Source organism: Phyllobates terribilis, unplaced genomic scaffold (genome assembly GCF_046119375.1).
Source record: "Phyllobates terribilis strain yellow unplaced genomic scaffold, ASM4611937v1 Scaffold_538__1_contigs__length_1162401, whole genome shotgun sequence".
NCBI classification, from domain to species: Eukaryota; Metazoa; Chordata; class Amphibia; order Anura; family Dendrobatidae; genus Phyllobates; species Phyllobates terribilis.
In genome coordinates, this window is record NW_027363298.1 from 1,107,730 (window position 1) to 1,135,025 (window position 27,296).

Genomic DNA, 27,296 nt, shown 5'->3' on the forward strand with positions numbered 1-27,296 from the left:
AAATGCTTGCCTAATATGTCTGTTTATCCAAAAGGAAGTAAAAAGGGAGAGCTAGAAAGATAGCATTGCATCACATTACATGGCAATGCAATGCACAGTTGCTGAAGTTGAACCAAAATGAGCTTGTAATCTGGCTTCTGCAACTTTGAACATGAAAAATCCAATGAGGAGAAGAAAAGCAAAGCCAAAGAGTCCATCCCAAAATCCGACAAACAAGCAAAATGAACAAAAAACATTGAATTCAATTCTTTCTGATTTTAGAAACTGCATTAAAGAAGGGGTGCACCGGTCCTGGAGATACTGCAATACCAGGTCAATGCGTGGAGTGGACAGAGCAAGCTCTTTTTCCATCTCCCTGTTCTAAAAATCCATTTAATATATGGTCCCCAGATAGGGGACGTATCAGATATTAAACTGATAAGAACAGATACTACACTTGATCTTAGCCAAAAGGCCGAGAAGCGATAACCAGAATTGGTTTCAAACTACGGAGCCACCCAAGGATCCTGAAAAGTCCATTTGTGGAGATGAGCTCCTGGACTCCCGTTAAGAAGACATGTTGTCAACCTCTAGATCCCTTACATGCCTGCACTTTTCGGCTTGCTGCTGCTGCAATCCACGCGTTTTAGATCTGCATAACTCCACCTCTTTAAACACAGCACCTTCACCCCCTTCTGTTCCCACCCGCCTCAACACCGTTGGAAGGGAGGAGAACCAATTAAGGCGGGGGGTGGGGTGGAACGAGCAGCTGTCTACCCTTAGCAGGAGGGCTCCTGATTACATACCTCTCCTGCTGCTGCTGCTGCTGGCTGTCCAGCAGCAGACTGAAGGTGGCTGCTGCTGTGCACAGGTATATAAAGGCTCAGAGCCTATTATGACACGCGCAGCCAGCGTTCCATTGCCACATTCCATCTACTGCAGGCAGGATACCTGGCTGGCTGAATGTCGCTGAGAAGCTCACAGAGACCGCCATAAGCAACAGTTTAACAGAATGCCACAGACTAATCAACCAAACTTTTTGGGTTGGGTTCTCTTTTATAGTCTGCAGGCATTAAATGAAAGAAGTCAGTGTTCCAGCAGAAGGAGACAACGTTTCAGAAAAGGCATTGTAGCAAACCAAAAAAGAAATTTTAAGCGCAGCAGAGTAACCAGCGCACATACCTGTTAGCTCAGGTGAGTTTAAAAGGCTGCTGTTGATAACAAGGGCATTTGCTAAATAGATGGTGTGTGTGCAACAATATACTGAAAGGTCAATTATATTGTGCAGCTTATCTCACCACCTGTAGTTATTTAGGTGAAAGCTCCAAAATGCTTGCCTAATATGTCTGTTTATCCAAAAGGAAGTAAAAAGGGAGAGCTAGAAAGATAGCATTGCATCACATTACATGGCAATGCAATGCACAGTTGCTGAAGTTGAACCAAAATGAGCTTGTAATCTGGCTTCTGCAACTTTGAACATGAAAAATCCAATGAGGAGAAGAAAAGCAAAGCCAAAGAGTCCATCCCAAAATCCGACAAACAAGCAAAATGAACAAAAAACATTGAATTCAATTCTTTCTGATTTTAGAAACTGCATTAAAGAAGGGGTGCACCGGTCCTGGAGATACTGCAATACCAGGTCAATGCGTGGAGTGGACAGAGCAAGCTCTTTTTCCATCTCCCTGTTCTAAAAATCCATTTAATATATGGTCCCCAGATAGGGGACGTATCAGATATTAAACTGATAAGAACAGATACTACACTTGATCTTAGCCAAAAGGCCGAGAAGCGATAACCAGAATTGGTTTCAAACTACGGAGCCACCCAAGGATCCTGAAAAGTCCATTTGTGGAGATGAGCTCCTGGACTCCCGTTAAGAAGACATGTTGTCAACCTCTAGATCCCTTACATGCCTGCACTTTTCGGCTTGCTGCTGCTGCAATCCACGCGTTTTAGATCTGCATAACTCCACCTCTTTAAACACAGCACCTTCACCCCCTGCTGTTCCCACCCGCCTCAACACCGTTGGAAGGGAGGAGAACCAATTAAGGCGGGGGGTGGGGTGGAACGAGCAGCTGTCTACCCTTAGCAGGAGGGCTCCTGATTACATACCTCTCCTGCTGCTGCTGCTGCTGGCTGTCCAGCAGCAGACTGAAGGTGGCTGCTGCTGTGCACAGGTATATAAAGGCTCAGAGCCTATTATGACACGCGCAGCCAGCGTTCCATTGCCACATTCCATCTACTGCAGGCAGGATACCTGGCTGGCTGAATGTCGCTGAGAAGCTCACAGAGACCGCCATAAGCAACAGTTTAACAGAATGCCACAGACTAATCAACCAAACTTTTTGGGTTGGGTTCTCTTTTATAGTCTGCAGGCATTAAATGAAAGAAGTCAGTGTTCCAGCAGAAGGAGACAACGTTTCAGAAAAGGCATTGTAGCAAACCAAAAAAGAAATTTTAAGCGCAGCAGAGTAACCAGCGCACATACCTGTTAGCTCAGGTGAGTTTAAAAGGCTGCTGTTGATAACAAGGGCATTTGCTAAATAGATGGTGTGTGTGCAACAATATACTGAAAGGTCAATTATATTGTGCAGCTTATCTCACCACCTGTAGTTATTTAGGTGAAAGCTCCAAAATGCTTGCCTAATATGTCTGTTTATCCAAAAGGAAGTAAAAAGGGAGAGCTAGAAAGATAGCATTGCATCACATTACATGGCAATGCAATGCACAGTTGCTGAAGTTGAACCAAAATGAGCTTGTAATCTGGCTTCTGCAACTTTGAACATGAAAAATCCAATGAGGAGAAGAAAAGCAAAGCCAATGAGTCCATCCCAAAATCCGACAAACAAGCAAAATGAACAAAAAACATTGAATTCAATTCTTTCTGATTTTAGAAACTGCATTAAAGAAGGGGTGCACCGGTCCTGGAGATACTGCAATACCAGGTCAATGCGTGGAGTGGACAGAGCAAGCTCTTTTTCCATCTCCCTGTTCTAAAAATCCATTTAATATATGGTCCCCAGATAGAGGACGTATCAGATATTAAACTGATAAGAACAGATACTACACTTGATCTTAGCCAAAAGGCCGAGAAGCGATAACCAGAATTGGTTTCAAACTACGGAGCCACCCAAGGATCCTGAAAAGTCCATTTGTGGAGATGAGCTCCTGGACTCCCGTTAAGAAGACATGTTGTCAACCTCTAGATCCCTTACATGCCTGCACTTTTCGGCTTGCTGCTGCTGCAATCCACGCGTTTTAGATCTGCATAACTCCACCTCTTTAAACACAGCACCTTCACCCCCTGCTGTTCCCACCCGCCTCAACACCGTTGGAAGGGAGGAGAACCAATTAAGGCGGGGGGTGGGGTGGAACGAGCAGCTGTCTACCCTTAGCAGGAGGGCTCCTGATTACATACCTCTCCTGCTGCTGCTGCTGGCTGTCCAGCAGCAGACTGAAGGTGGCTGCTGCTGTGCACAGGTATATAAAGGCTCAGAGCCTATTATGACACGCGCAGCCAGCGTTCCATTGCCACATTCCATCTACTGCAGGCAGGATACCTGGCTGGCTGAATGTCGCTGAGAAGCTCACAGAGACCGCCATAAGCAACAGTTTAACAGAATGCCACAGACTAATCAACCAAACTTTTTGGGTTGGGTTCTCTTTTATAGTCTGCAGGCATTAAATGAAAGAAGTCAGTGTTCCAGCAGAAGGAGACAACGTTTCAGAAAAGGCATTGTAGCAAACCAAAAAAGAAATTTTAAGCGCAGCAGAGTAACCAGCGCACATACCTGTTAGCTCAGGTGAGTTTAAAAGGCTGCTGTTGATAACAAGGGCATTTGCTAAATAGATGGTGTGTGTGCAACAATATACTGAAAGGTCAATTATATTGTGCAGCTTATCTCACCACCTGTAGTTATTTAGGTGAAAGCTCCAAAATGCTTGCCTAATATGTCTGTTTATCCAAAAGGAAGTAAAAAGGGAGAGCTAGAAAGATAGCATTGCATCACATTACATGGCAATGCAATGCACAGTTGCTGAAGTTGAACCAAAATGAGCTTGTAATCTGGCTTCTGCAACTTTGAACATGAAAAATCCAATGAGGAGAAGAAAAGCAAAGCCAAAGAGTCCATCCCAAAATCCGACAAACAAGCAAAATGAACAAAAAACATTGAATTCAATTCTTTCTGATTTTAGAAACTGCATTAAAGAAGGGGTGCACCGGTCCTGGAGATACTGCAATACCAGGTCAATGCGTGGAGTGGACAGAGCAATCTCTTTTTCCATCTCCCTGTTCTAAAAATCCATTTAATATATGGTCCCCAGATAGGGGACGTATCAGATATTAAACTGATAAGAACAGATACTACACTTGATCTTAGCCAAAAGGCCGAGAAGCGATAACCAGAATTGGTTTCAAACTACGGAGCCACCCAAGGATCCTGAAAAGTCCATTTGTGGAGATGAGCTCCTGGACTCCCGTTAAGAAGACATGTTGTCAACCTCTAGATCCCTTACATGCCTGCACTTTTCGGCTTGCTGCTGCTGCAATCCACGCGTTTTAGATCTGCATAACTCCACCTCTTTAAACACAGCACCTTCACCCCCTGCTGTTCCCACCCGCCTCAACACCGTTGGAAGGGAGGAGAACCAATTAAGGCGGGGGGTGGGGTGGAACGAGCAGCTGTCTACCCTTAGCAGGAGGGCTCCTGATTACATACCTCTCCTGCTGCTGCTGCTGCTGGCTGTCCAGCAGCAGACTGAAGGTGGCTGCTGCTGTGCACAGGTATATAAAGGCTCAGAGCCTATTATGACACGCGCAGCCAGCGTTCCATTGCCACATTCCATCTACTGCAGGCAGGATACCTGGCTGGCTGAATGTCGCTGAGAAGCTCACAGAGACCGCCATAAGCAACAGTTTAACAGAATGCCACAGACTAATCAACCAAACTTTTTGGGTTGGGTTCTCTTTTATAGTCTGCAGGCATTAAATGAAAGAAGTCAGTGTTCCAGCAGAAGGAGACAACGTTTCAGAAAAGGCATTGTAGCAAACCAAAAAAGAAATTTTAAGCGCAGCAGAGTAACCAGCGCACATACCTGTTAGCTCAGGTGAGTTTAAAAGGCTGCTGTTGATAACAAGGGCATTTGCTAAATAGATGGTGTGTGTGCAACAATATACTGAAAGGTCAATTATATTGTGCAGCTTATCTCACCACCTGTAGTTATTTAGGTGAAAGCTCCAAAATGCTTGCCTAATATGTCTGTTTATCCAAAAGGAAGTAAAAAGGGAGAGCTAGAAAGATAGCATTGCATCACATTACATGGCAATGCAATGCACAGTTGCTGAAGTTGAACCAAAATGAGCTTGTAATCTGGCTTCTGCAACTTTGAACATGAAAAATCCAATGAGGAGAAGAAAAGCAAAGCCAAAGAGTCCATCCCAAAATCCGACAAACAAGCAAAATGAACAAAAAACATTGAATTCAATTCTTTCTGATTTTAGAAACTGCATTAAAGAAGGGGTGCACCGGTCCTGGAGATACTGCAATACCAGGTCAATGCGTGGAGTGGACAGAGCAAGCTCTTTTTCCATCTCCCTGTTCTAAAAATCCATTTAATATATGGTCCCCAGATAGGGGACGTATCAGATATTAAACTGATAAGAACAGATACTACACTTGATCTTAGCCAAAAGGCCGAGAAGCGATAACCAGAATTGGTTTCAAACTACGGAGCCACCCAAGGATCCTGAAAAGTCCATTTGTGGAGATGAGCTCCTGGACTCCCGTTAAGAAGACATGTTGTCAACCTCTAGATCCCTTACATGCCTGCACTTTTCGGCTTGCTGCTGCTGCAATCCACGCGTTTTAGATCTGCATAACTCCACCTCTTTAAACACAGCACCTTCACCCCCTGCTGTTCCCACCCGCCTCAACACCGTTGGAAGGGAGGAGAACCAATTAAGGCGGGGGGTGGGGTGGAACGAGCAGCTGTCTACCCTTAGCAGGAGGGCTCCTGATTACATACCTCTCCTGCTGCTGCTGCTGCTGGCTGTCCAGCAGCAGACTGAAGGTGGCTGCTGCTGTGCACAGGTATATAAAGGCTCAGAGCCTATTATGACACGCGCAGCCAGCGTTCCATTGCCACATTCCATCTACTGCAGGCAGGATACCTGGCTGGCTGAATGTCGCTGAGAAGCTCACAGAGACCGCCATAAGCAACAGTTTAACAGAATGCCACAGACTAATCAACCAAACTTTTTGGGTTGGGTTCTCTTTTATAGTCTGCAGGCATTAAATGAAAGAAGTCAGTGTTCCAGCAGAAGGAGACAACGTTTCAGAAAAGGCATTGTAGCAAACCAAAAAAGAAATTTTAAGCGCAGCAGAGTAACCAGCGCACATACCTGTTAGCTCAGGTGAGTTTAAAAGGCTGCTGTTGATAACAAGGGCATTTGCTAAATAGATGGTGTGTGTGCAACAATATACTGAAAGGTCAATTATATTGTGCAGCTTATCTCACCACCTGTAGTTATTTAGGTGAAAGCTCCAAAATGCTTGCCTAATATGTCTGTTTATCCAAAAGGAAGTAAAAAGGGAGAGCTAGAAAGATAGCATTGCATCACATTACATGGCAATGCAATGCACAGTTGCTGAAGTTGAACCAAAATGAGCTTGTAATCTGGCTTCTGCAACTTTGAACATGAAAAATCCAATGAGGAGAAGAAAAGCAAAGCCAAAGAGTCCATCCCAAAATCCGACAAACAAGCAAAATGAACAAAAAACATTGAATTCAATTCTTTCTGATTTTAGAAACTGCATTAAAGAAGGGGTGCACCGGTCCTGGAGATACTGCAATACCAGGTCAATGCGTGGAGTGGACAGAGCAAGCTCTTTTTCCATCTCCCTGTTCTAAAAATCCATTTAATATATGGTCCCCAGATAGGGGACGTATCAGATATTAAACTGATAAGAACAGATACTACACTTGATCTTAGCCAAAAGGCCGAGAAGCGATAACCAGAATTGGTTTCAAACTACGGAGCCACCCAAGGATCCTGAAAAGTCCATTTGTGGAGATGAGCTCCTGGACTCCCGTTAAGAAGACATGTTGTCAACCTCTAGATCCCTTACATGCCTGCACTTTTCGGCTTGCTGCTGCTGCAATCCACGCGTTTTAGATCTGCATAACTCCACCTCTTTAAACACAGCACCTTCACCCCCTGCTGTTCCCACCCGCCTCAACACCGTTGGAAGGGAGGAGAACCAATTAAGGCGGGGGGTGGGGTGGAACGAGCAGCTGTCTACCCTTAGCAGGAGGACTCCTGATTACATACCTCTCCTGCTGCTGCTGCTGCTGGCTGTCCAGCAGCAGACTGAAGGTGGCTGCTGCTGTGCACAGGTATATAAAGGCTCAGAGCCTATTATGACACGCGCAGCCAGCGTTCCATTGCCACATTCCATCTACTGCAGGCAGGATACCTGGCTGGCTGAATGTCGCTGAGAAGCTCACAGAGACCGCCATAAGCAACAGTTTAACAGAATGCCACAGACTAATCAACCAAACTTTTTGGGTTGGGTTCTCTTTTATAGTCTGCAGGCATTAAATGAAAGAAGTCAGTGTTCCAGCAGAAGGAGACAACGTTTCAGAAAAGGCATTGTAGCAAACCAAAAAAGAAATTTTAAGCGCAGCAGAGTAACCAGCGCACATACCTGTTAGCTCAGGTGAGTTTAAAAGGCTGCTGTTGATAACAAGGGCATTTGCTAAATAGATGGTGTGTGTGCAACAATATACTGAAAGGTCAATTATATTGTGCAGCTTATCTCACCACCTGTAGTTATTTAGGTGAAAGCTCCAAAATGCTTGCCTAATATGTCTGTTTATCCAAAAGGAAGTAAAAGGGGAGAGCTAGAAAGATAGCATTGCATCACATTACATGGCAATGCAATGCACAGTTGCTGAAGTTGAACCAAAATGAGCTTGTAATCTGGCTTCTGCAACTTTGAACATGAAAAATCCAATGAGGAGAAGAAAAGCAAAGCCAAAGAGTCCATCCCAAAATCCGACAAACAAGCAAAATGAACAAAAAACATTGAATTCAATTCTTTCTGATTTTAGAAACTGCATTAAAGAAGGGGTGCACCGGTCCTGGAGATACTGCAATACCAGGTCAATGCGTGGAGTGGACAGAGCAAGCTCTTTTTCCATCTCCCTGTTCTAAAAATCCATTTAATATATGGTCCCCAGATAGGGGACGTATCAGATATTAAACTGATAAGAACAGATACTACACTTGATCTTAGCCAAAAGGCAGAGAAGCGATAACCAGAATTGGTTTCAAACTACGGAGCCACCCAAGGATCCTGAAAAGTCCATTTGTGGAGATGAGCTCCTGGACTCCCGTTAAGAAGACATGTTGTCAACCTCTAGATCCCTTACATGCCTGCACTTTTCGGCTTGCTGCTGCTGCAATCCACGCGTTTTAGATCTGCATAACTCCACCTCTTTAAACACAGCACCTTCACCCCTGCTGTTCCCACCCGCCTCAACACCGTTGGAAGGGAGGAGAACCAATTAAGGCGGGGGGTGGGGTGGAACGAGCAGCTGTCTACCCTTAGCAGGAGGGCTCCTGATTACATACCTCTCCTGCTGCTGCTGCTGCTGGCTGTCCAGCAGCAGACTGAAGGTGGCTGCTGCTGTGCACAGGTATATAAAGGCTCAGAGCCTATTATGACACGCGCAGCCAGCGTTCCATTGCCACATTCCATCTACTGCAGGCAGGAAACCTGGCTGGCTGAATGTCGCTGAGAAGCTCACAGAGACCGCCATAAGCAACAGTTTAACAGAATGCCACAGACTAATCAACCAAACTTTTTGGGTTGGGTTCTCTTTTATAGTCTGCAGGCATTAAATGAAAGAAGTCAGTGTTCCAGCAGAAGGAGACAACGTTTCAGAAAAGGCATTGTAGCAAACCAAAAAAGAAATTTTAAGCGCAGCAGAGTAACCAGCGCACATACCTGTTAGCTCAGGTGAGTTTAAAAGGCTGCTGTTGATAACAAGGGCATTTGCTAAATAGATGGTGTGTGTGCAACAATATACTGAAAGGTCAATTATATTGTGCAGCTTATCTCACCACCTGTAGTTATTTAGGTGAAAGCTCCAAAATGCTTGCCTAATATGTCTGTTTATCCAAAAGGAAGTAAAAAGGGAGAGCTAGAAAGATAGCATTGCATCACATTACATGGCAATGCAATGCACAGTTGCTGAAGTTGAACCAAAATGAGCTTGTAATCTGGCTTCTGCAACTTTGAACATGAAAAATCCAATGAGGAGAAGAAAAGCAAAGCCAAAGAGTCCATCCCAAAATCCGACAAACAAGCAAAATGAACAAAAAACATTGAATTCAATTCTTTCTGATTTTAGAAACTGCATTAAAGAAGGGGTGCACCGGTCCTGGAGATACTGCAATACCAGGTCAATGCGTGGAGTGGACAGAGCAAGCTCTTTTTCCATCTCCCTGTTCTAAAAATCCATTTAATATATGGTCCCCAGATAGGGGACGTATCAGATATTAAACTGATAAGAACAGATACTACACTTGATCTTAGCCAAAAGGCCGAGAAGCGATAACCAGAATTGGTTTCAAACTACGGAGCCACCCAAGGATCCTGAAAAGTCCATTTGTGGAGATGAGCTCCTGGACTCCCGTTAAGAAGACATGTTGTCAACCTCTAGATCCCTTACATGCCTGCACTTTTCGGCTTGCTGCTGCTGCAATCCACGCGTTTTAGATCTGCATAACTCCACCTCTTTAAACACCAGCACCTTCACCCCCTGCTGTTCCCACCCGCCTCAACACCGTTGGAAGGGAGGAGAACCAATTAAGGCGGGGTGGGGTGGAACGAGCAGCTGTCTACCCTTAGCAGGAGGGCTCCTGATTACATACCTCTCCTGCTGCTGCTGCTGCTGGCTGTCCAGCAGCAGACTGAAGGTGGCTGCTGCTGTGCACAGGTATATAAAGGCTCAGAGCCTATTATGACACGCGCAGCCAGCGTTCCATTGCCACATTCATCTACTGCAGGCAGGATACCTGGCTGGCTGAATGTCGCTGAGAAGCTCACAGAGACCGCCATAAGCAACAGTTTAACAGAATGCCACAGACTAATCAACCAAACTTTTTGGGTTGGGTTCTCTTTTATAGTCTGCAGGCATTAAATGAAAGAAGTCAGTGTTCCAGCAGAAGGAGACAACGTTTCAGAAAAGGCATTGTAGCAAACCAAAAAAGAAATTTTAAGCGCAGCAGGAGTAACCAGCGCACATACCTGTTAGCTCAGGTGAGTTTAAAAGGCTGCTGTTGATAACAAGGGCATTTGCTAAATAGATGGTGTGTGTGCAACAATATACTGAAAGGTCAATTATATTGTGCAGCTTATCTCACCACCTGTAGTTATTTAGGTGAAAGCTCAAAATGCTTGCCTAATATGTCTGTTTATCCAAAAGGAAGTAAAAAGGAGAGCTAGAAAGATAGCATTGCATCACATTACATGGCAATGCAATGCACAGTTGCTGAAGTTGAACCAAATGAGCTTGTAATCTGGCTTCTGCAACTTTGAACATGAAAAATCCAATGAGGAGAAGAAAAGCAAAGCCAAAGAGTCCATCCCAAAATCCGACAAACAAGCAAAATGAACAAAAAACATTGAATTCAATTCTTTCTGATTTTAGAAACTGCATTAAAGAAGGGGTGCACCGGTCCTGGAGATACTGCAATACCCAGGTCAATGCGTGAGTGGACAGAGCAAGCTCTTTTTCCATCTCCCTGTTCTAAAAATCCATTTAATATATGGTCCCCAGATAGGGGACGTATCAGATATTAACTGATAAGAACAGATACTACACTTGATCTTAGCCAAAAGGCCGAGAAGCGATAACCAGAATGGTTTCCAAACTACGGAGCCACCCAAGGATCCTGGAAAAGTCCATTTGTGGAGATGAGCTCCTGGACTCCGTTAAGAAGACATGTTGTCAACATCTAGATCCCTTACATGCCTGCACTTTTCGGCTTGCTGCTGCTGCAATCCACGCGTTTTAGATCTGCATAACTCCACCTCTTTAAACACAGCACATTCACCCCTGCTGTTCCCACCCGCCTCAACACCGTTGGAAGGAGGAGAACCAATTAAGGCGGGGGGTGGGGTGGACGAGCAGCTGTCTACCCTTAGCAGGAGGGCTCCTGATTACATACCTCTCCTGTGCTGCTGCTGCTGGCTGTCCCAGCAGCAGACTGAAGGTGGCTGCTGCTGTGCACAGGTATATAAAGGCTCAGAGCCTATTATGACACGCGCAGCCAGCGTTCCATTGCCACATTCCATCTACTGCAGGCAGGATACCTGGCTGGCTGAATGTCGCTGAGAAGCTCACAGAGACCGCCATAAGCAACAGTTTAACAGAATGCCACAGACTAATCAACCAACTTTTTGGGTTGGGTTCTCTTTTATAGTCTGCAGGCATTAAATGAAAGAAGTCAGTGTTCCAGCAGAAGGAGACAACGTTTCAGAAAAGGCATTGTAGCAAACCAAAAAAGAAATTTTAAGCGCAGAAGAGTAACCAGCGCACATACCTGTTAGCTCAGGTGAGTTTAAAAGGCTGCTGTTGATAACAAGGGCATTTGCTAAATAGATGGTGTGTGTGCAACAATATACTGAAAGGTCAATTATATTGTGCAGCTTATCTCACCACCTGTAGTTATTTAGGTGAAAGCTCCAAAATGCTTGCCTAATATGTCTGTTATCCAAAAGGAAGTAAAAAGGGAGAGCTAGAAAGATAGCATTGCATCACATTACATGGCAATGCAATGCACAGTTGCTGAAGTTGAACCAAAATGAGCTTGTAATCTGGCTTCTGCAACTTTGAACATGAAAAATCCAATGAGGAGAAGAAAAGCAAAGCCAAAGAGTCCATCCAAAATCCGACAATCAAGCAAAATGAACAAAAAACATTGAATTCAATTCTTTCTGATTTTAGAAACTGCATTAAAGAAGGGGTGCACCGGTCCTGGAGATACTGCAATACCAGGTCAATGCGTGGAGTGGACAGAGCAAGCTCTTTTTCCATCTCCCTGTTCTAAAAATCCATTTAATATATGGTCCCCAGATAGGGGACGTATCAGATATTAAACTGATAAGAACAGATACTACACTTGAGTCTTAGCCAAAAGGCAGAGAAGCGATAACCAGAATTGGTTTCAAACTACGGAGCCACCCAAGGATCCTGAAAAGTCCATTTGTGGAGATGAGCTCCTGGACTCCCGTTAAGAAGACATGTTGTCAACTCTAGATCCCTTACATGCCTGCACTTTTCGGCTTGCTGCTGCTGCAATCCACGCGTTTTAGATCTGCATAACTCCACCTCTTTAAACACAGCACCTTCACCCCCTGCTGTTCCCACCCGCCTCAACACCGTTGGAAGGAGGAGAACCAATTAAGGGCGGGGGGTGGGGTGGAACGAGCAGCTGTCTACCCTTAGCAGGAGGGCTCCTGATTACATACCTCTCCTGCTGCTGCTGCTGCTGGCTGTCCAGCAGCAGACTGAAGGTGGCTGGCTGCTGTGCACAGGTATATAAAGGCTCAGAGCCTATTATGACACGCGCAGCCAGCGTTCCATTGCCACATTCCATCTACTGCAGCAGGATACCTGGCTGGCTGAATGTCGCCTGAGAAGCTCACAGAGAGCCGCCATAAGCAACAGTTTAACAGAATGCCACAGACTAATCAACCAAACTTTTTGGGTTGGGTCTCTTTTATAGTCTGCAGGCATTAAATGAAAGAAGTCAGTGTTCCAGCAGAAAGGAGACAACGTTTCAGAAAAGGCATTGTAGCAAACCAAAAAAGAAATTTTAAGCGCAGCAGAGTAACCAGCGCACATACCTGTTAGCTCAGGTGAGTTTTAAAAGGCTGCTGGTGATAACAAGGGCATTTGCTAAATAGATGGTGTGTGTGCAACAATATACTGAAAGGTCAATTATATTGTGCAGCTTATCTCACCACCCTGTAGTTATTTAGGTGAAAGCTCCAAAATGCTTGCCTAATATGTCTGTTTATCCAAAAGGAAGTAAAAAGGGGAGAGCTAGAAAGATAGCATTGCATCACATTACATGGCAATGCAATGCACAGTTGCTGAAGTTGAACAAAATGAGCTTGTAATCTGGCTTCTGCAACTTGAACATGAAAAATCCAATGAGGAGAAGAAAAAGCAAAGCCAAAGAGTCCATCCCAAAATCCGACAAACAAGCAAAATGAACAAAAAACATTGAATTCAATTCTTTCTGATTTTAGAAACTGCATTAAAGAAGGGGTGCACCGGTCCTGGAGATACTGCAATACCAGGTCAATGCGTGGAGTGGACAGAGCAAGCTCTTTTTCCATCTCCCTGTTCTAAAAATCCATTTAATATATGGTCCCCAGATAGGGGACGTATCAGATATTAAACTGATAAGAACAGATACTACACTTGATCTTAGCCAAAAGGCCGAGAAGCGATAACCAGAATTGGTTTCAAACTACGGAGCCACCCAAGGATCCTGAAAAGTCCATTTGTGGAGATGAGCTCCTGGGACTCCCCGTTAAGAAGACATGTTGTCAACCTCTAGATCCCTTACATGCCTGCACTTTTCGGCTTGCTGCTGCTGCAATCCACAGGTTTTAGATCTGCATAACTCCACCTCTTTAAACACAGCACCTTCACCCCCTGCTGTTCCCACCCGCCTCAACACCGTTGGAAGGGAGGAGAACCAATTAAGGCGGGGGGTGGGTGTGATCGAGCAGCTGTCTACCCTTAGCAGGAGGGCTCCTGATTACATACCTCTCCTGCTGCTGCTGCTGCTGGCTGTCCAGCAGCAGACTGAAGGTGGCTGCTGCTGTGCACAGGTATATAAAGGCTCAGAGCCTATTATGACACGCGCAGCCAGCGTTCCATTGCCACATTCCATCTACTGCAGGCAGGATACCTGGCTGGCTGAATGTCGCTGAGAAGCTCACAGAGACCGCCATAAGCAACAGTTTAACAGAATGCCACAGACTAATCAACCCAACTTTTTGGGTTGGGTTCTCTTTTATAGTCTGCAGGCATTAAATGAAAGAAGTCAGTGTTCCAGCAGAAGGAGACAACGTTCAGAAAAGGCATTGTAGCAACCAAAAAAGAATTTTAAGCGCAGCAGAGTAACCAGCGCACATACCTGTTAGCTCAGGTGAGTTTAAAAGGCTGCTGTTGATAACAAGGGCATTTGCTAAATAGATGGTGTGTGTGCAACAATATACTGAAAGGTCAATTATATTGTGCAGCTTATCTCACCACCTGTAGTTATTTAGGTGAAAGCTCCAAAATGCTTGCCTAATATGTCTGTTTATCCAAAAGGAAGTAAAAAGGGAGAGCTGAGAAAGATGCATTGCATCACATTACATGGCAATGCAATGCACAGTTGCTTGAAGTTGAACCAAAATGAGCTTGTAATCTGGCTTCTGCAACTTTGAACATGAAAAATCCAATGAGGAGAAGAAAAGCAAAGCCAAAGAGTCCATCCCAAAATCCGACAAACAAGCAAAATGAACAAAAAACATTGAATTCATTTCTTTCTGATTTTAGAAACTGCATTAAAGGAAGGGGTGCACCGGTCCTGGAGATACTGCAATACCAGGTCAATGCGTGGAGTGGACAGAGCAAGCTCTTTTTCCATCTCCCTGTTCTAAAAATCCATTTAATATATGGTCCCCAGATAGGGGACGTATCAGATATTAAACTGATAAGAACAGATACTACACTTGATCTTAGCCAAAAGGCCGAGAAGCGATAACCAGAATTGGTTTCAAACTACGAGCCACCCAAGGATCCTGAAAAGTCCATTTGTGGAGATGAGCTCCTGGACTCCCGTTAAGAAGACATGTTGTCAACCTCTAGATCCCTTACATGCCTGCACTTTTCGGCTTCTTGCTGCTGCAATCCACGCGTTTTAGATCTGCATAACTCCACCTCTTTAAACACAGCACCTTCACCCCCTGCTGTTCCCACCCGCCTCAACACCGTTGGAAGGGAGGAGAACCAATTAAGGCGGGGGGTGGGGTGGAACGAGCAGCTGTCTACCCTTAGCAGGAGGGCTCCTGATTACATACCTCTCCTGCTGCTGCTGCTGGCTGTCCAGCAGCAGACTGAAGGTGGCTGCTGCTGTGCACAGGTATATAAGGCCCAGAGCCTATTATGACACGCGCAGCCAGCGGTTCCATTGCCACATTCCATCTACTGCAGGCAGGATACCTGGCTGGCTGAATGTCGCTGAGAAGCTCACAGAGACCGCCATAAGCAACAGTTTAACAGAATGCCCACAGACTAATCAACCAACTTTTTGGGGTTGGGTTCTCTTTTATAGTCTGCAGGCATTAAATGAAAGAAGTCAGTGTTCCAGCAGAAGGAGACAACGTTTCAGAAAAGCAATTGTAGCAAACAAAAAAGAAATTTTAAGCGCAGCAGAGTAACCAGCGCACATACCTGTTAGCTCAGGTGAGTTTAAAAGGCTGCTGTGTTGATAACAAGGGCATTTGCTAAATAGATGGTGTGTGTGCAACAATATACTGGAAAGGTCAATTATATTGTGCAGCTTATCTCACCACCTGTAGTTATTTAGGTGGAAAGCTCCAAAATGCTTGCCTAATATGTCTGTTTATCCAAAAGGAGTAAAAAGGGGAGAGCTAGAAAAGGATAGCATTTGCATCACATTACATGGCAATGCAATGCACAGTTGCTGAAGTTGAACCAAAATGAGCTTGTAATCTGGCTTCTGCAACTTTGAACATGAAAAATCCAATGAGGAGAAGAAAAGCAAAGCCAAAGAGTCCATCCCAAAATCCGACAAACAAGCAAAATGAACAAAAAACATTGAATTCAATTCTTTCTGATTTTAGAAACTGCATTAAAGAAGGGGTGCACCGGTCCTGGAGATACTGCAATACCAGGTCAATGCGTGGAGTGGACAGAGCAATCTCTTTTTCCATCTCCCTGTTCTAAAAATCCATTTAATATATGGTCCCCAGATAGGGGACGTATCAGATATTAAACTGATAAGAACAGATACTACACTTGATCTTAGCCAAAAGGCCGAGAAGCGATAACCAGAATTGGTTTCAAACTACGGAGCCACCCAAGGATTCTGAAAAGTCCATTTGTGGAGATGAGCTCCTGGACTCCCGTTAAGAAGACATGTTGTCAACCTCTAGATCCCTTACATGCCTGCACTTTTCGGCTTGCTGCTGCTGCAATCCACGCGTTTTAGATCTGCATAACTCCACCTCTTTAAACACAGCACCTTCACCCCCTGCTGTTCCCACCCGCCTCAACACCGTTGGAAGGGAGGAGAACCAATTAAGGCGGGGGGTGGGGTGGAACGAGCAGCTGTCTACCCTTAGCAGGAGGGCTCCTGATTACATACCTCTCCTGCTGCTGCTGCTGCTGGCTGTCCAGCAGCAGACTGAAGGTGCCTGCTGCTGTGCACAGGTATATAAAGGCTGAGAGCCTATTATGACACGCGCAGCCAGCGTTCCATTGCCACATTCCATCTACTGCAGGCAGGATACCTGGCTGGCTGAATGTCGCTGAGAAGCTCACAGAGACCGCCATAAGCAACAGTTTAACAGAATGCCACAGACTAATCAACCAAACTTTTTGGGTTGGGTTCTCTTTTATAGTCTGCAGGCATTAAATGAAAGAAGTCAGTGTTCCAGCAGAAGGAGACAACGTTTCAGAAAAGGCATTGTAGCAAACCAAAAAAGAAATTTTAAGCGCAGCAGAGTAACCAGCGCACATACCTGTTAGCTCAGGTGAGTTTAAAAGGCTGCTGTTGATAACAAGGGCATTTGCTAAATAGATGGTGTGTGTGCAACAATATACTGAAAGGTCAATTATATTGTGCAGCTTATCTCACCACCTGTAGTTATTTAGGTGAAAGCTCCAAAATGCTTGCCTAATATGTCTGTTTATCCAAAAGGAAGTAAAAAGGGAGAGCTAGAAAGATAGCATTGCATCACATTACATGGCAATGCAATGCACAGTTGCTGAAGTTGAACCAAAATGAGCTTGTAATCTGGCTTCTGCAACTTTGAACATGAAAAATCCAATGAGGAGAAGAAAAGCAAAGCCAAAGAGTCCATCCCAAAATCCGACAAACAAGCAAAATGAACAAAAAACATTGAATTCAATTCTTTCTGATTTTAGAAACTGCATTAAAGAAGGGGTGCACCGGTCCTGGAGATACTGCAATACCAGGTCAATGCGTGGAGTGGACAGAGCAAGCTCTTTTTCCATCTCCCTGTTCTAAAAATCCATTTAATATATGGTCCCCAGATAGGGGACGTATCAGATATTAAACTGATAAGAACAGATACTACACTTGATCTTAGCCAAAAGGCCGAGAAGCGATAACCAGAATTGGTTTCAAACTACGGAGCCACCCAAGGATCCTGAAAAGTCCATTTGTGGAGATGAGCTCCTGGACTCCCGTTAAGAAGACATGTTGTCAACCTCTAGATCCCTTACATGCCTGCACTTTTCGGCTTGCTGCTGCTGCAATCCACGCGTTTTAGATCTGCATAACTCCACCTCTTTAAACACAGCACCTTCACCCCCTGCTGTTCCCACCCGCCTCAACACCGTTGGAAGGGAGGAGAACCAATTAAGGCGGGGGGTGGGGTGGAACGAGCAGCTGTCTACCCTTAGCAGGAGGGCTCCTGATTACATACCTCTCCTGCTGCTGCTGCTGCTGGCTGTCCAGCAGCAGACTGAAGGTGGCTGCTGCTGTGCACAGGTATATAAAGGCTCAGAGCCTATTATGACACGCGCAGCCAGCGTTCCATTGCCACATTCCATCTACTGCAGGCAGGATACCTGGCTGGCTGAATGTCGCTGAGAAGCTCACAGAGACCGCCATAAGCAACAGTTTAACAGAATGCCACAGACTAATCAACCAAACTTTTTGGGTTGGGTTCTCTTTTATAGTCTGCAGGCATTAAATGAAAGAAGTCAGTGTTCCAGCAGAGGGAGACAACGTTTCAGAAAAGGCATTGTAGCAAACCAAAAAAGAAATTTTAAGCGCAGCAGAGTAACCAGCGCACATACCTGTTAGCTCAGGTGAGTTTAAAAGGCTGCTGTTGATAACAAGGGCATTTGCTAAATAGATGGTGTGTGTGCAACAATATACTGAAAGGTCAATTATATTGTGCAGCTTATCTCACCACCTGTAGTTATTTAGGTGAAAGCTCCAAAATGCTTGCCTAATATGTCTGTTTATCCAAAAGGAAGTAAAAAGGGAGAGCTAGAAAGATAGCATTGCATCACATTACATGGCAATGCAATGCACAGTTGCTGAAGTTGAACCAAAATGAGCTTGTAATCTGGCTTCTGCAACTTTGAACATGAAAAATCCAATGAGGAGAAGAAAAGCAAAGCCAAAGAGTCCATCCCAAAATCCGACAAACAAGCAAAATGAACAAAAAACATTGAATTCAATTCTTTCTGATTTTAGAAACTGCATTAAAGAAGGGGTGCACCGGTCCTGGAGATACTGCAATACCAGGTCAATGCGTGGAGTGGACAGAGCAAGCTCTTTTTCCATCTCCCTGTTCTAAAAATCCATTTAATATATGGTCCCCAGATAGGGGACGTATCAGATATTAAACTGATAAGAACAGATACTACACTTGATCTTAGCCAAAAGGCCGAGAAGCGATAACCAGAATTGGTTTCAAACTACGGAGCCACCCAAGGATCCTGAAAAGTCCATTTGTGGAGATGAGCTCCTGGACTCCCGTTAAGAAGACATGTTGTCAACCTCTAGATCCCTTACATGCCTGCACTTTTCGGCTTGCTGCTGCTGCAATCCACGCGTTTTAGATCTGCATAACTCCACCTCTTTAAACACAGCACCTTCACCCCCTGCTGTTCCCACCCGCCTCAACACCGTTGGAAGGGAGGAGAACCAATTAAGGCGGGGGGTGGGGTGGAACGAGCAGCTGTCTACCCTTAGCAGGAGGGCTCCTGATTACATACCTCTCCTGCTGCTGCTGCTGCTGGCTGTCCAGCAGCAGACTGAAGGTGGCTGCTGCTGTGCACAGGTATATAAAGGCTGAGAGCCTATTATGACACGCGCAGCCAGCGTTCCATTGCCACATTCCATCTACTGCAGGCAGGATACCTGGCTGGCTGAATGTCGCTGAGAAGCTCACAGAGACCGCCATAAGCAACAGTTTAACAGAATGCCACAGACTAATCAACCAAACTTTTTGGGTTGGGTTCTCTTTTATAGTCTGCAGGCATTAAATGAAAGAAGTCAGTGTTCCAGCAGAAGGAGACAACGTTTCAGAAAAGGCATTGTAGCAAACCAAAAAAGAAATTTTAAGCGCAGCAGAGTAACCAGCGCACATACCTGTTAGCTCAGGTGAGTTTAAAAGGCTGCTGTTGATAACAAGGGCATTTGCTAAATAGATGGTGTGTGTGCAACAATATACTGAAAGGTCAATTATATTGTGCAGCTTATCTCACCACCTGTAGTTATTTAGGTGAAAGCTCCAAAATGCTTGCCTAATATGTCTGTTTATCCAAAAGGAAGTAAAAAGGGAGAGCTAGAAAGATAGCATTGCATCACATTACATGGCAATGCAATGCACAGTTGCTGAAGTTGAACCAAAATGAGCTTGTAATCTGGCTTCTGCAACTTTGAACATGAAAAATCCAATGAGGAGAAGAAAAGCAAAGCCAAAGAGTCCATCCCAAAATCCGACAAACAAGCAAAATGAACAAAAAACATTGAATTCAATTCTTTCTGATTTTAGAAACTGCATTAAAGAAGGGGTGCACCGGTCCTGGAGATACTGCAATACCAGGTCAATGCGTGGAGTGGACAGAGCAAGCTCTTTTTCCATCTCCCTGTTCTAAAAATCCATTTAATATATGGTCCCCAGATAGGGGACGTATCAGATATTAAACTGATAAGAACAGATACTACACTTGATCTTAGCCAAAAGGCCGAGAAGCGATAACCAGAATTGGTTTCAAACTACGGAGCCACCCAAGGATCCTGAAAAGTCCATTTGTGGAGATGAGCTCCTGGACTCCCGTTAAGAAGACATGTTGTCAACCTCTAGATCCCTTACATGCCTGCACTTTTCGGCTTGCTGCTGCTGCAATCCACGCGTTTTAGATCTGCATAACTCCACCTCTTTAAACACAGCACCTTCACCCCCTGCTGTTCCCACCCGCCTCAACACCGTTGGAAGGGAGGAGAACCAATTAAGGCGGGGGGTGGGGTGGAACGAGCAGCTGTCTACCCTTAGCAGGAGGGCTCCTGATTACATACCTCTCCTGCTGCTGCTGCTGCTGGCTGTCCAGCAGCAGACTGAAGGTGGCTGCTGCTGTGCACAGGTATATAAAGGCTGAGAGCCTATTATGACACGCGCAGCCAGCGTTCCATTGCCACATTCCATCTACTGCAGGCAGGATACCTGGCTGGCTGAATGTCGCTGAGAAGCTCACAGAGACCGCCATAAGCAACAGTTTAACAGAATGCCACAGACTAATCAACCAAACTTTTTGGGTTGGGTTCTCTTTTATAGTCTGCAGGCATTAAATGAAAGAAGTCAGTGTTCCAGCAGAAGGAGACAACGTTTCAGAAAAGGCATTGTAGCAAACCAAAAAAGAAATTTTAAGCGCAGCAGAGTAACCAGCGCACATACCTGTTAGCTCAGGTGAGTTTAAAAGGCTGCTGTTGATAACAAGGGCATTTGCTAAATAGATGGTGTGTGTGCAACAATATACTGAAAGGTCAATTATATTGTGCAGCTTATCTCACCACCTGTAGTTATTTAGGTGAAAGCTCCAAAATGCTTGCCTAATATGTCTGTTTATCCAAAAGGAAGTAAAAAGGGAGAGCTAGAAAGATAGCATTGCATCACATTACATGGCAATGCAATGCACAGTTGCTGAAGTTGAACCAAAATGAGCTTGTAATCTGGCTTCTGCAACTTTGAACATGAAAAATCCAATGAGGAGAAGAAAAGCAAAGCCAAAGAGTCCATCCCAAAATCCGACAAACAAGCAAAATGAACAAAAAACATTGAATTCAATTCTTTCTGATTTTAGAAACTGCATTAAAGAAGGGGTGCACCGGTCCTGGAGATACTGCAATACCAGGTCAATGCGTGGACTGGACAGAGCAAGCTCTTTTTCCATCTCCCTGTTCTAAAAATCCATTTAATATATGGTCCCCAGATAGGGGACGTATCAGATATTAAACTGATAAGAACAGATACTACACTTGATCTTAGCCAAAAGGCCGAGAAGCGATAACCAGAATTGGTTTCAAACTACGGAGCCACCCAAGGATCCTGAAAAGTCCATTTGTGGAGATGAGCTCCTGGACTCCCGTTAAGAAGACATGTTGTCAACCTCTAGATCCCTTACATGCCTGCACTTTTCGGCTTGCTGCTGCTGCAATCCACGCGTTTTAGATCTGCATAACTCCACCTCTTTAAACACAGCACCTTCACCCCCTGCTGTTCCCACCCGCCTCAACACCGTTGGAAGGGAGGAGAACCAATTAAGGCGGGGGGTGGGGTGGAACGAGCAGCTGTCTACCCTTAGCAGGAGGGCTCCTGATTACATACCTCTCCTGCTGCTGCTGCTGCTGGCTGTCCAGCAGCAGACTGAAGGTGGCTGCTGCTGTGCACAGGTATATAAAGGCTCAGAGCCTATTATGACACGCGCAGCCAGCGTTCAATGGCCACATTCCATCTACTGCAGGCAGGATACCTGGCTGGCTGAATGTCGCTGAGAAGCTCACAGAGACCGCCATAAGCAACAGTTTAACAGAATGCCACAGACTAATCAACCAAACTTTTTGGGTTGGGTTCTCTTTTATAGTCTGCAGGCATTAAATGAAAGAAGTCAGTGTTCCAGCAGAAGGAGACAACGTTTCAGAAAAGGCATTGTAGCAAACCAAAAAAGAAATTTTAAGCGCAGCAGAGTAACCAGCGCACATACCTGTTAGCTCAGGTGAGTTTAAAAGGCTGCTGTTGATAACAAGGGCATTTGCTAAATAGATGGTGTGTGTGCAACAATATACTGAAAGGTCAATTATATTGTGCAGCTTATCTCACCACCTGTAGTTATTTAGGTGAAAGCTCCAAAATGCTTGCCTAATATGTCTGTTTATCCAAAAGGAAGTAAAAAGGGAGAGCTAGAAAGATAGCATTGCATCACATTACATGGCAATGCAATGCACAGTTGCTGAAGTTGAACCAAAATGAGCTTGTAATCTGGCTTCTGCAACTTTGAACATGAAAAATCCAATGAGGAGAAGAAAAGCAAAGCCAAAGAGTCCATCCCAAAATCCGACAAACAAGCAAAATGAACAAAAAACATTGAATTCAATTCTTTCTGATTTTAGAAACTGCATTAAAGAAGGGGTGCACCGGTCCTGGAGATACTGCAATACCAGGTCAATGCGTGGAGTGGACAGAGCAAGCTCTTTTTCCATCTCCCTGTTCTAAAAATCCATTTAATATATGGTCCCCAGATAGGGGACGTATCAGATATTAAACTGATAAGAACAGATACTACACTTGATCTTAGCCAAAAGGCCGAGAAGCGATAACCAGAATTGGTTTCAAACTACGGAGCCACCCAAGGATCCTGAAAAGTCCATTTGTGGAGATGAGCTCCTGGACTCCCGTTAAGAAGACATGTTGTCAACCTCTAGATCCCTTACATGCCTGCACTTTTCGGCTTGCTGCTGCTGCAATCCACGCGTTTTAGATCTGCATAACTCCACCTCTTTAAACACAGCACCTTCACCCCCTGCTGTTCCTACCCGCCTCAACACCGTTGGAAGGGAGGAGAACCAATTAAGGCGGGGGGTGGGGTGGAACGAGCAGCTGTCTACCCTTAGCAGGAGGGCTCCTGATTACATACCTCTCCTGCTGCTGCTGCTGCTGGCTGTCCAGCAGCAGACTGAAGGTGGCTGCTGCTGTGCACAGGTATATAAAGGCTCAGAGCCTATTATGACACGCGCAGCCAGCGTTCCATTGCCACATTCCATCTACTGCAGGCAGGATACCTGGCTGGCTGAAGGTCGCTGAGAAGCTCACAGAGACCGCCATAAGCAACAGTTTAACAGAATGCCACAGACTAATCAACCAAACTTTTTGGGTTGGGTTCTCTTTTATAGTCTGCAGGCATTAAATGAAAGAAGTCAGTGTTCCAGCAGAAGGAGACAACGTTTCAGAAAAGGCATTGTAGCAAACCAAAAAAGAAATTTTAAGCGCAGCAGAGTAACCAGCGCACATACCTGTTAGCTCAGGTGAGTTTAAAAGGCTGCTGTTGATAACAAGGGCATTTGCTAAATAGATGGTGTGTGTGCAACAATATACTGAAAGGTCAATTATATTGTGCAGCTTATCTCACCACCTGTAGTTATTTAGGTGAAAGCTCCAAAATGCTTGCCTAATATGTCTGTTTATCCAAAAGGAAGTAAAAAGGGAGAGCTAGAAAGATAGCATTGCATCACATTACATGGCAATGCAATGCACAGTTGCTGAAGTTGAACCAAAATGAGCTTGTAATCTGGCTTCTGCAACTTTGAACATGAAAAATCCAATGAGGAGAAGAAAAGCAAAGCCAAAGAGTCCATCCCAAAATCCGACAAACAAGCAAAATGAACAAAAAACATTGAATTCAATTCTTTCTGATTTTAGAAACTGCATTAAAGAAGGGGTGCACCGGTCCTGGAGATACTGCAATACCAGGTCAATGCGTGGAGTGGACAGAGCAAGCTCTTTTTCCATCTCCCTGTTCTAAAAATCCATTTAATATATGGTCCCCAGATAGGGGACGTATCAGATATTAAACTGATAAGAACAGATACTACACTTGATCTTAGCCAAAAGGCCGAGAAGCGATAACCAGAATTGGTTTCAAACTACGGAGCCACCCAAGGATCCTGAAAAGTCCATTTGTGGAGATGAGCTCCTGGACTCCCGTTAAGAAGACATGTTGTCAACCTCTAGATCCCTTACATGCCTGCACTTTTCGGCTTGCTGCTGCTGCAATCCACGCGTTTTAGATCTGCATAACTCCACCTCTTTAAACACAGCACCTTCACCCCCTGCTGTTCCCACCCGCCTCAACACCGTTGGAAGGGAGGAGAACCAATTAAGGCGGGGGGTGGGGTGGAACGAGCAGCTGTCTACCCTTAGCAGGAGGGCTCCTGATTACATACCTCTCCTGCTGCTGCTGCTGCTGGCTGTCCAGCAGCAGACTGAAGGTGGCTGCTGCTGTGCACAGGTATATAAAGGCTCAGAGCCTATTATGACACGTGCAGCCAGCGTTCCATTGCCACATTCCATCTACTGCAGGCAGGATACCTGGCTGGCTGAATGTCGCTGAGAAGCTCACAGAGACCGCCATAAGCAACAGTTTAACAGAATGCCACAGACTAATCAACCAAACTTTTTGGGTTGGGTTCTCTTTTATAGTCTGCAGGCATTAAATGAAAGAAGTCAGTGTTCCAGCAGAAGGAGACAACGTTTCAGAAAAGGCATTGTAGCAAACCAAAAAAGAAATTTTAAGCGCAGCAGAGTAACCAGCGCACATACCTGTTAGCTCAGGTGAGTTTAAAAGGCTGCTGTTGATAACAAGGGCATTTGCTAAATAGATGGTGTGTGTGCAACAATATACTGAAAGGTCAATTATATTGTGCAGCTTATCTCACCACCTGTAGTTATTTAGGTGAAAGCTCCAAAATGCTTGCCTAATATGTCTGTTTATCCAAAAGGAAGTAAAAAGGGAGAGCTAGAAAGATAGCATTGCATCACATTACATGGCAATGCAATGCACAGTTGCTGAAGTTGAACCAAAATGAGCTTGTAATCTGGCTTCTGCAACTTTGAACATGAAAAATCCAAGGAGGAGAAGAAAAGCAAAGCCAAAGAGTCCATCCCAAAATCCGACAAACAAGCAAAATGAACAAAAAACATTGAATTCAATTCTTTCTGATTTTAGAAACTGCATTAAAGAAGGGGTGCACCGGTCCTGGAGATACTGCAATACCAGGTCAATGCGTGGAGTGGACAGAGCAAGCTCTTTTTCCATCTCCCTGTTCTAAAAATCCATTTAATATATGGTCCCCAGATAGGGGACGTATCAGATATTAAACTGATAAGAACAGATTTTTTTTTGATTGAAGCTGCATCCAAGGCACTGAAAAATGTGACCGAAGTCACACCAAAACAGCGCACGAGGCGAGGATTCATGTGGACCCTTCCCGGAGGAGAGGGTCCCCAATAAACCATCCCCATCCCTCCGAGCCAGAAGGCCACAGCGAGGGTCAGGGATCTCCGATGCTCTCCCTAGCCGAAGCCGGAGAAGAGCCGTTTTCGTGCTGCCAGCTTCCATCTAGGCTGCCACCCTAGTGGAGCTGGAGCCTGTGTTGGTTTCTCAGCCCAAAGCTGACCGGACCTCCGACCGGGTTTATAAAAATTCCCCTTCCTAGCCCGGAGGCCAGGAATAGGGGGGGTTGCTCAGAAAGTATGATTGGCAAAGGTGCGGCGTGCTACGAAGCCAAGTCTTTCTGGGGTTCCCAGTCCCAGTAAGCTTGGACTCCCACCAGGGCGCCTACTCCTGGGGCACATTGCTCCAAAGCCCTCACACTTACCCAGCCTAGTGACTTCGATCCTGGAGGGCCATGTTTTCCATCAGATAACTCTATGAGCCACCTGGCGTACTAACAAGTGCACCAAACCAGTGTGTAATATGCATCAATTTACTAGGGCAGCCGAAGGACAAAACTGCCTTTTCAAAAGATACTACACTTGATCTTAGCCAAAAGGCCGAGAAGCGATAACCAGAATTGGTTTCAAACTACGGAGCCACCCAAGGATCCTGAAAAGTCCATTTGTGGAGATGAGCTCCTGGACTCCCGTTAAGAAGACATGTTGTCAACCTCTAGATCCCTTACATGCCTGCACTTTTCGGCTTGCTGCTGCTGCAATGCACGCGTTTTAGATCTGCATAACTCCACCTCTTTAAACACAGCACCTTCACCCCCTGCTGTTCCCACCCGCCTCAACACCGTTGGAAGGGAGGAGAACCAATTAAGGCGGGGGGTGGGGTGGAACGAGCAGCTGTCTACCCTTAGCAGGAGGGCTCCTGATTACATACCTCTCCTGCTGCTGCTGCTGGCTGTCCAGCAGCAGACTGAAGGTGGCTGCTGCTGTGCACAGGTATATAAAGGCTCAGAGCCTATTATGACACGCGCAGCCAGCGTTCCATTGCCACATTCCATCTACTGCAGGCAGGATACCTGGCTGGCTGAATGTCGCTGAGAAGCTCACAGAGACCGCCATAAGCAACAGTTTAACAGAATGCCACAGACTAATCAACCAAACTTTTTGGGTTGGGTTCTCTTTTATAGTCTGCAGGCATTAAATGAAAGAAGTCAGTGTTCCAGCAGAAGGAGACAACGTTTCAGAAAAGGCATTGTAGCAAACCAAAAAAGAAATTTTAAGCGCAGCAGAGTAACCAGCGCACATACCTGTTAGCTCAGGTGAGTTTAAAAGGCTGCTGTTGATAACAAGGGCATTTGCTAAATAGATGGTGTGTGTGCAACAATATACTGAAAGGTCAATTATATTGTGCAGCTTATCTCACCACCTGTAGTTATTTAGGTGAAAGCTCCAAAATGCTTGCCTAATATGTCTGTTTATCCAAAAGGAAGTAAAAAGGGAGAGCTAGAAAGATAGCATTGCATCACATTACATGGCAATGCAATGCACAGTTGCTGAAGTTGAACCAAAATGAGCTTGTAATCTGGCTTCTGCAACTTTGAACATGAAAAATCCAATGAGGAGAAGAAAAGCAAAGCCAAAGAGTCCATCCCAAAATCCGACAAACAAGCAAAATGAACAAAAAACATTGAATTCAATTCTTTCTGATTTTAGAAACTGCATTAAAGAAGGGGTGCACCGGTCCTGGAGATACTGCAATACCAGGTCAATGCGTGGAGTGGACAGAGCAAGCTCTTTTTCCATCTCCCTGTTCTAAAAATCCATTTAATATATGGTCCCCAGATAGGGGACGTATCAGATATTAAACTGATAAGAACAGATACTACACTTGATCTTAGCCAAAAGGCCGAGAAGCGATAACCAGAATTGGTTTCAAACTACGGAGCCACCCAAGGATCCTGAAAAGTCCATTTGTGGAGATGAGCTCCTGGACTCCCGTTAAGA

The 27,296-nt window shown here is 45.1% G+C and overlaps 21 non-coding genes and 1 pseudogene across 21 annotated transcripts; all 22 read right to left on the bottom strand.

Annotated features, from left to right (window-relative positions):
* Window positions 1–275: 275 nt before the first annotated feature.
* LOC141231638 (U2 spliceosomal RNA) lies at window positions 276–466 on the bottom strand. The gene has a single exon (XR_012297950.1). It is a non-coding gene; the product is annotated as a U2 spliceosomal RNA (small nuclear RNA).
* Window positions 467–1,581: 1,115 nt separating this feature from the next.
* On the bottom strand, window positions 1,582–1,772 carry LOC141231639 (U2 spliceosomal RNA). Its single transcript, XR_012297951.1, has one exon. It is a non-coding gene; the product is annotated as a U2 spliceosomal RNA (small nuclear RNA).
* A 1,115-nt stretch (window positions 1,773–2,887) lies between these two features.
* LOC141231720 (U2 spliceosomal RNA) lies at window positions 2,888–3,078 on the bottom strand. The gene has a single exon (XR_012298031.1). It is a non-coding gene; the product is annotated as a U2 spliceosomal RNA (small nuclear RNA).
* Window positions 3,079–4,190: 1,112 nt separating this feature from the next.
* LOC141231787 (U2 spliceosomal RNA) lies at window positions 4,191–4,381 on the bottom strand. Its single transcript, XR_012298096.1, has one exon. It is a non-coding gene; the product is annotated as a U2 spliceosomal RNA (small nuclear RNA).
* Window positions 4,382–5,496: 1,115 nt separating this feature from the next.
* On the bottom strand, window positions 5,497–5,687 carry LOC141231640 (U2 spliceosomal RNA). Its single transcript, XR_012297952.1, has one exon. It is a non-coding gene; the product is annotated as a U2 spliceosomal RNA (small nuclear RNA).
* A 1,115-nt stretch (window positions 5,688–6,802) lies between these two features.
* Window positions 6,803–6,993, bottom strand: LOC141231641 (U2 spliceosomal RNA). The gene has a single exon (XR_012297953.1). It is a non-coding gene; the product is annotated as a U2 spliceosomal RNA (small nuclear RNA).
* Window positions 6,994–8,108: 1,115 nt separating this feature from the next.
* Window positions 8,109–8,299, bottom strand: LOC141231701 (U2 spliceosomal RNA). The gene has a single exon (XR_012298012.1). It is a non-coding gene; the product is annotated as a U2 spliceosomal RNA (small nuclear RNA).
* Window positions 8,300–9,413: 1,114 nt separating this feature from the next.
* On the bottom strand, window positions 9,414–9,604 carry LOC141231642 (U2 spliceosomal RNA). The gene has a single exon (XR_012297954.1). It is a non-coding gene; the product is annotated as a U2 spliceosomal RNA (small nuclear RNA).
* A 1,111-nt stretch (window positions 9,605–10,715) lies between these two features.
* LOC141231803 (U2 spliceosomal RNA) lies at window positions 10,716–10,905 on the bottom strand. The gene has a single exon (XR_012298113.1). It is a non-coding gene; the product is annotated as a U2 spliceosomal RNA (small nuclear RNA).
* Window positions 10,906–12,014: 1,109 nt separating this feature from the next.
* LOC141231799 (U2 spliceosomal RNA) lies at window positions 12,015–12,206 on the bottom strand. The gene has a single exon (XR_012298109.1). It is a non-coding gene; the product is annotated as a U2 spliceosomal RNA (small nuclear RNA).
* A 1,118-nt stretch (window positions 12,207–13,324) lies between these two features.
* On the bottom strand, window positions 13,325–13,515 carry LOC141231643 (U2 spliceosomal RNA). The gene has a single exon (XR_012297955.1). It is a non-coding gene; the product is annotated as a U2 spliceosomal RNA (small nuclear RNA).
* A 1,116-nt stretch (window positions 13,516–14,631) lies between these two features.
* On the bottom strand, window positions 14,632–14,822 carry LOC141231644 (U2 spliceosomal RNA). The gene has a single exon (XR_012297956.1). It is a non-coding gene; the product is annotated as a U2 spliceosomal RNA (small nuclear RNA).
* A 1,118-nt stretch (window positions 14,823–15,940) lies between these two features.
* Window positions 15,941–16,131, bottom strand: LOC141231788 (U2 spliceosomal RNA). Its single transcript, XR_012298097.1, has one exon. It is a non-coding gene; the product is annotated as a U2 spliceosomal RNA (small nuclear RNA).
* Window positions 16,132–17,246: 1,115 nt separating this feature from the next.
* Window positions 17,247–17,437, bottom strand: LOC141231645 (U2 spliceosomal RNA). The gene has a single exon (XR_012297957.1). It is a non-coding gene; the product is annotated as a U2 spliceosomal RNA (small nuclear RNA).
* A 1,115-nt stretch (window positions 17,438–18,552) lies between these two features.
* LOC141231646 (U2 spliceosomal RNA) lies at window positions 18,553–18,743 on the bottom strand. Its single transcript, XR_012297958.1, has one exon. It is a non-coding gene; the product is annotated as a U2 spliceosomal RNA (small nuclear RNA).
* A 1,115-nt stretch (window positions 18,744–19,858) lies between these two features.
* LOC141231648 (U2 spliceosomal RNA) lies at window positions 19,859–20,049 on the bottom strand. Its single transcript, XR_012297960.1, has one exon. It is a non-coding gene; the product is annotated as a U2 spliceosomal RNA (small nuclear RNA).
* Window positions 20,050–21,164: 1,115 nt separating this feature from the next.
* LOC141231763 (U2 spliceosomal RNA) lies at window positions 21,165–21,355 on the bottom strand. Its single transcript, XR_012298073.1, has one exon. It is a non-coding gene; the product is annotated as a U2 spliceosomal RNA (small nuclear RNA).
* Window positions 21,356–22,470: 1,115 nt separating this feature from the next.
* Window positions 22,471–22,661, bottom strand: LOC141231649 (U2 spliceosomal RNA). Its single transcript, XR_012297961.1, has one exon. It is a non-coding gene; the product is annotated as a U2 spliceosomal RNA (small nuclear RNA).
* A 1,115-nt stretch (window positions 22,662–23,776) lies between these two features.
* On the bottom strand, window positions 23,777–23,967 carry LOC141231650 (U2 spliceosomal RNA). The gene has a single exon (XR_012297962.1). It is a non-coding gene; the product is annotated as a U2 spliceosomal RNA (small nuclear RNA).
* A 1,115-nt stretch (window positions 23,968–25,082) lies between these two features.
* Window positions 25,083–25,267, bottom strand: LOC141231812 (U2 spliceosomal RNA). The gene has a single exon (XR_012298121.1). It is a non-coding gene; the product is annotated as a U2 spliceosomal RNA (small nuclear RNA).
* Window positions 25,268–25,791: 524 nt separating this feature from the next.
* Window positions 25,792–25,907, bottom strand: LOC141231877 (U2 spliceosomal RNA; annotated as a pseudogene).
* A 1,112-nt stretch (window positions 25,908–27,019) lies between these two features.
* LOC141231651 (U2 spliceosomal RNA) lies at window positions 27,020–27,210 on the bottom strand. The gene has a single exon (XR_012297963.1). It is a non-coding gene; the product is annotated as a U2 spliceosomal RNA (small nuclear RNA).
* Between the last annotated feature and the right edge of the window lie 86 nt (window positions 27,211–27,296).